Below are 10,473 nucleotides of genomic sequence, written 5' to 3' on the forward strand. Positions count from 1 at the left end.
TCAATCGCGATCTGAGAGGACAAAAGATGCCTTTCTATCAATTAGACTGAGGTGCTGTGAGTGTGGGTTACAGTGCTGGTTTAAATCAGGTGATTCAGCTGCTCCTCCAATCAGTTCTTCCTATTTTCAGACCACTGAGCTCGGTTCTCAGTGAATGAAACTAAAGTACTCTCGATTACAATTAGAAAAGGCCCTCTTTCTTCCAACCAACACATTATATTCCTCCAATTCTGTACAGAGCACAACACACTGAATAGAATATTCACCTATCCATTAAGGAAATGGATGCATTTTGCCATCAACATGGTAACAAGTAGATCATTTCACAAATGAAGCATCACCTCCTTCTGTGATATCTCTTTGAAATGCTATTAAAGGAGAATTTTCATTTGCAGCACTTCAAAGGCTGAGCAGCACTTTCCCTTTATGTAATGCTGGCCTTTCATTTGGAACTTTCCATTTTAGAACAATGCCACTTCTATTGGGGCTGATACGGGTAGGACTTTCAACACAACCGGGCAATATTGTCTCTCAAACCAAAACAAAAGAGGACAACACTGCATGCATATTCCACACTGGTGCAATTAGCAGCTCAAAAATCAACAGCGCTCAAATTGTTCTCATACAGTGTTCAACCACTCAGTGCGAAATCAAAGGTTGATATTACATTAATTTAAATGATAATGGGGATGAGGTGAAACAAATGGAGGGGATAAAAGCATTACCGGGCACAACAGACAGGTTAGCTAACAACGTCACAAAAATGATGCGCGCGCTTAATGGGGCAGAAGGCCATGTGTTGTTGTGATTCTGGATGGCCAGATAGCTGGAAACAATGACAAGAAGCTGCCATATGGGGAATCGTTGGTGGCTCGTTTCAGCTAGTTTTATCTTGTTCTTGATACCATGTTTTGTATTGAGGTGTTTTGACTGATGTCACGTTTATACTAATATGCAGGGCAAGCTCCAGGGGACCAACCAAATCTCGCTTAGTGCCCCCAAAAGACTAGTGCCTATTTCTGAGTATTTCCTGTGTTTTCTTAGAATTTAGTGGTACTTCACGATATCAGGGACAGATTAGGTATTAGTAGGTGCCAAACCTCAGGAATAAACTAACAGATTACACGTCTGAATAGCTGGGTCGTTCCACCAATTAGGTGCCTTTTGAGTAGTTTAACTTGGTGAAAAAAACGTTTATTTCATCTAATTTTAACATTCTGTCATAAAGAGCACATGTTCAACTTAATAAAAAACATTTCCCATCTCAAGAGGTTAAATAAAAAAAAGGGGCTATAGTAAGTGCCTATTAAGTGCCGAAGAAAGTAACAGGGTTGACTGTAACAGTGTTGACTATTTCATCTTAAATCAGCCATAAATCCCCTTGTGACAGGGGGAATGGAAGCTTGTTGTGTGCAACAGGGAGGGGCAATTGAAAGCAAGCTTCACAAAAAAATGTAATTGTGAACACATTTCTAGCCTGTCTATCTGTGGGTAACAGGGTTGACGTGTTATGCTCGACCCGTTCAGTTTTCCACCACAAAACCAGTACCTAGAAAAAAAGAGTATAACCAGCTCACCTGCTTTTACACTATGATTTGACTATTAGATGTTCAATGTTTGTTTTGAAAAAAAAAACATGTAAAATGGAATAGTATCACCTTATTAAAACTAGAGTTCAGTTCCGTTCACGTAACATGGTTGAACTTAAAATGAGGGACAGGCTTTTTTTTTTTTTTTAATCATTAATCACATGAAATCAATAATAATCTTTAGAAATTACTTAGTCAAAGCAACAAATTAACTAGGGCTTTACAATGATGGTGAAAATGTGTCCACATTTTGGGGTTAAATGGGTTCAAATCTCCCTAGAAGTCACAGAGGATGCACAGAGGGACATATCAAAATGCTGATTTATTGCATTTTCCATGTGGTCTATATTAAAGGGAACTTAATATAACAGGCTTTAAAAAGTATTTATTTGTGCACAATTTCTATTTAAAATATCAAAGGGACGCAAAAGGCACTCATTTCGTGGAACGACCCAGCTACAACCCATTTACCTCGTTATGCTGGTACTTTCTAAAGCTATAACAGGAAGAAATTGTACCTTGTAACATTGGAGTGCTGGACTACAGTGACAAGCTGAACATAAGAAGTCACTTATTCAACTGTGTACATACCCTCAAATACTTATTTTCCAGTACACTTGCCGCCATTGTATTTCAAAAATGGCTCTCTAGCACCACCATGTGTTTCAATGGAGGCTTTGGGGTTCTATATGACACATTTCCCATTTTATGATATGTAAAAGCTTGATTTAGGATATAATGTAATAAATTCAAAGTGCTCTAAAGATCTATTAAAATGAATGGTAAACCATAAGGATTTTTTAGTCCAAGAAAATGTGATTGTTTGTGGGGGGAAATATCTTGAAACTGTACTTCTAGATGGAAGGAAACTGGTATAATATGACTTATGCACTGCTTGAAAAAGTACATGATGAGAAGCATTTGCACAAATTCTAAAGTTGTTTTGTTTTGTTGAAAAGTGCATATTCATTGAAGTTTGGGCAACATTCAGTTGAACACATGATTTGAAAGAGGTCCTTAGGGGTCTATCAGATGATACCAGTGTGACTATAGTCACATACTGTAATAGAGTACATGAAAGGTTAGTCATCCATTGGATATCAATTTTAAAAAGACACAAACAAAGACACTCAGAAATGTAAATGTACATTAATGTACATTTACAGTGTCACCAGATAAACAGTGAAGACCAGATAACAGTAAACAGAGAAAGGTAGACACATGATGATGAAAGTTATTTCAAATGTTCAAATTGTTTATGACTGTGGAGATGAAACACCTACTGAACTATGCCTTTTTGCATTAAAAGCACCAAAGTTGAAGTTCATACATTCTGCCAGAGGTCAGTTTTAGAAAACAATGGTAGAGTTGAAAGTGGTGTGAATAATGTCAAATAGTTACAGTTACTGTGGTACTTCTGTGGTTGGGAATGGGCATCAGATGAACTGTATGAGAAAAACTCAGGCTTATCTTGTCACATGATCAATTGCCTGGAGGGCCAATACTTTTTTATTTTTCTCATCTGCTACCACGGGATCTTTAACTGAGGGAAGGCATTGTGCAAACATACTGACATCATTGTTATCTGGGATCTTAAAAGACACAGGGTGGGTATTTGTATCACTTTCCCCCAGAAATCTTAGTTCGTTATTCCTGGAAAGAACGGTTTAATTTACTGTAGGCCTGCAACCCACTGTCAATGCTATCTGTTATTGTGCTGAATGCGTTGGAAATTACGAAGTGGACCTTGAAATATATCTTTTTTTTCTAAATGGGAATGACAAAACCATGAAATGTAATTAGTTCCATCGCTGTGTTTTATTGGAACTTATTGACCACATCATTGCTGTGAACTGGTGTACAAATTAATTTTTAGGGAGAAGGCAGAAGATTACAGCTGTGTGAAAGATGATGAGTCTGTAGCACGGTGGAGGGGATCGTCTCAAAGCAGTGCTGCCCTGCTCTCGGCTCTGATCCTGCTAATGTGTGTGGAACTTTATCTGGACGAGGAAACTGCTCCGACATCAGAGTCAGTACCAAACCCTAGGGTGGACCATATCGAATGAGAAACCGAGATGACCGTGAAATGTGGCCAACAATTTTTGTAATCAAACTTGCAGGTGCTTCGGTAAGTGATGAAATTATAATATTAAAATATTAAACTGCACACTTCCTCTAAGGGATCTGTGGGGAGAACAAGTATTTGATACACTGCCGATTTTGCAGGTTTTCCTACTTACAAAGCATGTAGAGGTCTGTAATTTTTATCATAGGTACACTTCAACTGTGAGAGACGGAATCTAAAACAAAAATCCAGAAAATCACATTTGCATTTTATTGCATGACATAAGTATTTGATCACCTACCAACCAGTAAGAATTCCGGCTCTCACAGACCTGTTAGTTTTTCTTTAAGAAGCCCTCTTGTTCTCCACTCATTACCTGTATTAACTGCACCTGTTTGAACTCGTTACCTGTATAGAAGACACCTGTCCACACACTCAATCAAACAGACTCCAACCTCTCCACAATGGCCAAGACCAGAGAGCTGTGTAAGGACATCAGGGATAAAATTGTAGACCTGCACAAGGCTGGGATGTGCTACAGGACAATAGGCAAGCATCTTGGTGAGAAGGCAACAACTGTTGGCGCAATTATTAGAAAATGGAAGAAGTTCAAGATGATGGTCAATCACCCTCGGTCTGGGGCTCCATGCAAGATCTCACCTCGTGGGGCATCAATGATCATGAGGAAGGTGAGGGATCAGCCCAGAACTACACGGCAGGACCTGGTCAATGACCTGAAGAGAGCTGGGACCACAGTCTCAAAGAAAACCATTAGTAACACACTACGCCGTCATGGATAAAAATCCTGCAGCGCACGCAAGGTCCCCCTGCTCAAGCCAGCGCATGTCCAGGCCCGTCTGAAGTTTGCCAATGACCATCTGGATGATCCAGAGGAGGAATGGGAGAAGGTCATGTGGTCTGATGAGCCAAAAATAGAGATTTTTGATTTAAACTCCACTTGCCATGTTTGGAGGAAGAAGAAGGATGAGTACAACCCCAAGAACACCATCCCAACCATGAAGCATGGAGGTGGAAACATCATTCTTTGGGGATGCTTTTCTGCAAAGGGGACAGGACGACTGCACCGTATTGAGGGGAGGATGGATGGGGCCATGTATCGCGAGATCTTGGCCAACAACCTCCTTCCCTCAGTAAGAGCATTGAAGATGGGTCGTGGCTGGGTCTTCCAGCATGACAACGACCCGAAACACACAGCCAGGGCAACTAAGGAGTGGCTCCGTAAGAAGCATCTCAAGGTCCTGGAGTGGCCTAGCCAGAAAATCTTTGGAGGGAGCTGAAAGTCCGTATTGCCCAGCGACAGCCCCGAAACCTGAAGGATCTGAAGAAGGTCTGTATGGAGGATTGGGCCAAAATCCCTGCTGCAGTGTGTGCAAACCTGGTCAAGACCTACAGGAAACGTATGATCTCTGTAATTGCAAACAAAGGTTTTTGTACCAAATATTAAGTTCTGCTTTTCTGATGTATCAAATACTTATGTCATGCAATAAAATGCAAATTAATTACTTAAAAATCATACAATATGATTTTCTGGATTTTTGTTTTAGATTCCGTCTCTCACAGTTGAAGTGTACCTATGATAAAAATTACAGACCTCTACATGCTTTGTAAGTAGGAAAACCTGCAAAATCGATAGTGTATCAAATACCTGTTCTCCCCACTGTAACTTTAGGTTAAAATGAAATGTAAACAGCTTATTAGTATGTTGTACCGTATACCTATGATCTATATTTCCTTTATGTGTCTAGGTAACTTTGGTGGCTTTGACTGTGGCCAGTGTAAGTTTGGCTGGACAGGACCAAACTGTGACGTGCGTAAAGCCCCGGTGGTGAGGAAGAACATCCACTCTCTGAATCCAGCGGAGCTTCAGGAGTTCCTGGATGTATTGGACCGGGCCAAGAACACCACCCACCCAGACTATGTAATCGCCACACAGCACTGGCTGGGCCTGCTGGGGCCCAATGGAACCCAGCCCCAGTTCTCCAACATCTCCATCTACGACTTCTTTACGTGGCAGCATTACTACTCCGTCAGAGAAATGCTCCTTGGTAAATGTGATGTATCACACAAACAATCAAACAAACAAGAAAGTATATTGATGACCATTTACATGTGCACAATGTTAAAAAACTGAATATCTATTACATTTCTATGACCAGTATGTTAAATATTTTCTAGGACCTGGACGTCCTTTCAAACACATTGATTTCTCCCACAAAGGACCTGCCTTTATAACCTGGCACAGATACCACCTACTCAGTCTGGAGAGAGACCTGCAGGTAAGAGTGAGGAGGTCATTTCTTTGTGGCCTTATTTTTCTCACGAGTATGTACATTAATGGGAAATGTCTACAGAATGTGTATAGTAGAATGACCTCTCTTCTACAGAAACTGACTGGCAATGAGAACTTTGCTGTTCCATACTGGAACTTTGCCACAGGGCAGACTGAGTAACCAGTCCAGGTTCTCCAATTGGGGGGTGGTGTGTAACAGGTCTGGAGCAATTTATGTCACAATGCTGAGTGTATGTGGCTAAGCTGATTACATAAGTGAATGAGTATTTTGATGGTCGCTGTAACATTCCTATTTTGGTGTGTTGATCAAAATGAGTTTATTTGACTGTGTGTACTTGTGTGCACATGCATGCACAGGAGCGTGTGTGTTTGTGTGTGTGCGCGCATGCACACAAGTGCGTACCTGCACTTATGTGTACAGGGGATAGCATCTCTGTTCATAATTAAATAACATCTGTCTTCTCTCCCAGCATGGATGAATATAACCGCCTGGCCACTTTGTGTAATAATATTATGCCATTTAGCAGACGCTTTTATCCAAAGTGACTTACAGTCATGTGTGCATACATTTATACGTATGGGTGGTCCCGGGGATCGAACCCACTACCCTGGCGTTACAAGCGCCATGCTCTACCAATTGCGCTACAGAGGACCACGGACGTATAAGGACAGGTCAGGTAGGGAGGAGCAACATGAGTCTTCCCACCATGAATGACGTCAGGAGCTGTCTGAGACTCAGAGACTTTGACAGTGCTCCCTACTACACAAACTCTACCTTCAGCTTCAGGTAATTTTCCTTTGATAACTCACTTTTTCTCTGGGCAAAAGTGTTATGTGTGTACCCTAACCATAAAATATAATCTGTTATTAACAGGAATTCTCTTGAAGGCTATGACAAACCAGATGGCGAGGCAGAACTTGACACCTCAGTGAACAACCTGCACAACCCAGTCCACTCCTTCCTCAATGGAACCAGTGCTCTGTCTCACTTTGCAGCCAATGACCCCATCTTTCTAGTAATGAAAAATAAAATAAATAAGAAACATTTTAATTAAATAAAACAAAACAAGTAAATTTCATAATACTAGAAATATGTATTTGCTTAGTTTGTATAACTAAGACACTTATTTGTATAGGTTCTCCATGCGTTCACTGATGCCATTTTTGATGAGTGGATGAGGAAGTCTGTTCCACCAAACTCCAGTTTCCCCTATGAGATGGCCCCCATTGGTCACAACAGAGAATACAACATGGTTGTGATGCATGTGATAGAAGGAGTCAGGCGCAGGAGAGTAATACGCATCCAAAGAGTTTATTCCATCGATAAACAGTTGCGCAAACATGCGACAACAAAACTCAGGCACAGGGGAAAATACTACTCTGGCAACAACAAGGTAAGGGTAGCTCAACCGAGCTACACACAGCTCACAACAAACAATCACCCACACAGACAAGGAAGCAGGGGGAACACTTATATAATGACTAATTGTGGATAAGGACCAGGTGTGTGTGATAAATTAGACAAGTGGAGTGATGATAAATGGATCGGCAGCAGCTAGTAAGCCGGTGACGATGAACGCCAAAACCTGCCCGAACAAGGAGGGGAGGCAGCCTTGGCGGAAGTCGTGACAATGGTGCCATTCTTCCCTCCTGTGACCAATGAAGAGATTTACGTGGCTTCTGACCAATTGGGATATTCTCATGGTAGTCATGGTTTACATGCTGCACCGACGAAGAAAGCGTGGCTTTGAACCCTTAACACAATACAATAGAAAGTACATATACAACTCTTGAACTTTTCTTGAACTAAAGTCTAACAGTAACTAAAAGAAAGCCTACAGTTTCTGATTAAACTTGTATGCAATGTTCATATTCATCTAATAAATGGTCATACTTATAGGATCAATTGAAACATACTGTAGCTCAAGAAAGTACTTAGGGTAGAATGTTCGAGTACTGTAATATTTATATTCAGCCGATCAGAACAACACAAGGGATGAACCCACACAGAATAATGAACATTTACTGAATATTTACTGATTTTTTGAGAGCCCATTTTCAGTTCCTGCTCTGTAATGTTTGATCCTATGTCTTGGACAAAAATGTAGCCTATGTTTGAGAATAAATATTTGTACACCCTTTGATTCTGATTCCAATTATGTTTCCTATCCTTTGTTTTCAATTCAATTGTGTGCATTAAGTTTTACTTGAATTATACAATAACTCCATGGTTTACTCAATTCACTTCTTCTTTATAATTTCTACAAACACATTCCATTTGGCTTTTTCCAGTAATCCTTCTGGCTAATCCTGTTAAGTGCAGTGACCCTCATAGTACCCGTTGTATAAGGCAGTGGTTCCCATACTGTGTGTTGGGACCCACTTGTTGGAAGCGACAGATGGTGACATTTTTTGTACTTACAAATAATTTCATTATTATACAGTCTATTTTTTTGAATTGGTCACAAGAGCCCCTACTCAAATCCGCATTCAGTTAAATGTTTTGAAGAAGAAGGTTTTATTAATAAATTATTAACTTATTATTTTGGTCTGGGTATGTTTTTTCACTGCTTAACCCTGGTGGGTCGTGACTCAATAGACACCTAAATTGGTAGGTCACGAAGCAAAATGTTTGGTAACCTCTAGGAATGTGTAGAATTTACATACCTCTTGAATGTTATGTCATAATGTATATTTCCGCCTAAATAGACAGCAAGTTTCTGTTTACTGTCATGAATCTTGCTATGGAGGCAGAACTAAGCGATTTCCGCCAGACGGGCCAACTGCAAAGTCAAAATGGGCTATATCGTAAAGATTTATAAAAACAAACATTTACTTTTTGGTCTTAATTTAAGGTTAGGGTTAGGCATTAGGGTTAGCAGTGTGGTTAAGGTTAGGGTTAGGTTTAAAATCAGATTTTATAACTTTGTGCCCGTGATAGTTAGTGACCACTCTGTAGAGCTGCCTCCGGGTCAAGATTCATGACAATAAATGCCAACCTGCAAATAGACATACCCAAAAGTAATAATTTTTCATGAGATGGCCATAACGAATAACTACTAATGCTGCATACTTCTAGAAAGGTCTAGATCTCACCTTTCTGGTAAAATAGTTATAAATTGCTGTGGTGTAGTCACTTTTTAGTACACAAGCTCAAGTACATAGTACAAATACTATAAAAATATAAAAATAAAAACTATTCTTTGTCTAGATAGGTCAGAAAATGTGACACTCACTCCCTATGCAAATGTGGGTCTGAAACCTGAGACTTCAAGTCAGCTCCGCTGGCAGAGTTGTAGTGGAAAGCAGATAGATGGGGCTTTCTGGCACTATAAGGCACTGGACCCTGCCACATTCACAGAACACTTTGTACACCAAAATGTCAGTCAGAACCGGTCCAGAACAGCTCACAGTCCCCTAAATAGGGGACTTTTAAAATCTAACCCTATCTAAGAGGTATGGTCACACAAAGGGAATTGTAAAAAATTATCTCATGCCCTCACTAGCAGTATATGTAGGTATTCATGAACAGTATGATATGCAATGTGACTTTTCACTTTCCACTCAACAGTCACATGCCAGGCCATAGATTTGGGGAAATCTAGCTAATCACACAGGCACAAAGCATATGACATCAGACATTTCTGCACTGGTGTGCCATGCATCATACACCTTCATTGATGTGTTTGGAGCTCCTCACACAGAACAAAGAATGTTTGGTTCTCATTTGATGACTTTTTCCCAGCATAGCAAATAATTCTTAGTACTACATTATACACTATAGCCTACTTGTTCATGATGTTGCTTAAGGCAAACATGTAATTTAACTCTCCCAGTCCATAGAAACAACCCTACAAGAGTAGCCTACGTTAACAGTCTAAGTTTAAGAGTTAGGTTGTGGTTGGCACAAGGGTGACCCTTTCAACATGCTCTGTACTAAAAGATCAGAGGATAAATATCTCATGACCCGAGGACTTGTTGAAATACGTTAAAGGAAAGGAGATTTAGTACAGTAATACACCAGAAGTACGGCATTAGACTGAAACGTCTGAACATAGTTCAGATTACACCAGAGAAAAAGTATAACATTTCAGCCCGCACGTTCTAAATCCACATGGCCTTCATATGCCAAAATGAGCGCAATACGATCAAGGTATTTTAATAATTTTTTCCCTATGCAGAGTTGTAGTAAACATAACTTTCGGTAGTCTCTTTAGTTTTTGTGTTCAGATTAAGATTTCTTTGCATTAACTATGTGAGCCATGTTTTGTAGGACTAGGCGATCATGATTTAAACAATTTAAGGTTATATGTATGATATGTCATGCGATAAAAACGGACAAGAGTAGGAAACCAAAAATCCTATCTGTTTGTTATCCCTATTTCATATCAATTAGCCTACTGTACAGTTCATATCTGGCAAAAACAACTTCATCAATTAGAAATGACACTAAGCAGAACTGATGACTGGATTATAGTTAGTAGGTTATCAGACTTGCAAAAGTGATC

At 39.9% G+C, this 10,473-nt stretch overlaps 1 pseudogene across 1 annotated transcript; it reads left to right on the forward strand.

Moving 5' to 3' along the window:
* Window positions 1–2,663: 2,663 nt before the first annotated feature.
* LOC311143420 (L-dopachrome tautomerase-like) lies at window positions 2,664–7,759 on the forward strand (annotated as a pseudogene). The gene is made up of 10 exons: window positions 2,664–2,670; window positions 3,506–3,717; window positions 5,421–5,720; window positions 5,851–5,951; window positions 6,060–6,164; window positions 6,436–6,473; window positions 6,614–6,752; window positions 6,840–6,981; window positions 7,102–7,221; window positions 7,603–7,759. The product of its transcript is annotated as an L-dopachrome tautomerase-like (transcript).
* The last annotated feature ends 2,714 nt before the right edge of the window (window positions 7,760–10,473 follow it).

The sequence above is a fragment of the Coregonus lavaretus genome (assembly GCF_964263955.1).
Source record: "Coregonus lavaretus genome assembly, chromosome: 16".
NCBI lineage: Eukaryota > Metazoa > Chordata > Actinopteri > Salmoniformes > Salmonidae > Coregonus > Coregonus lavaretus.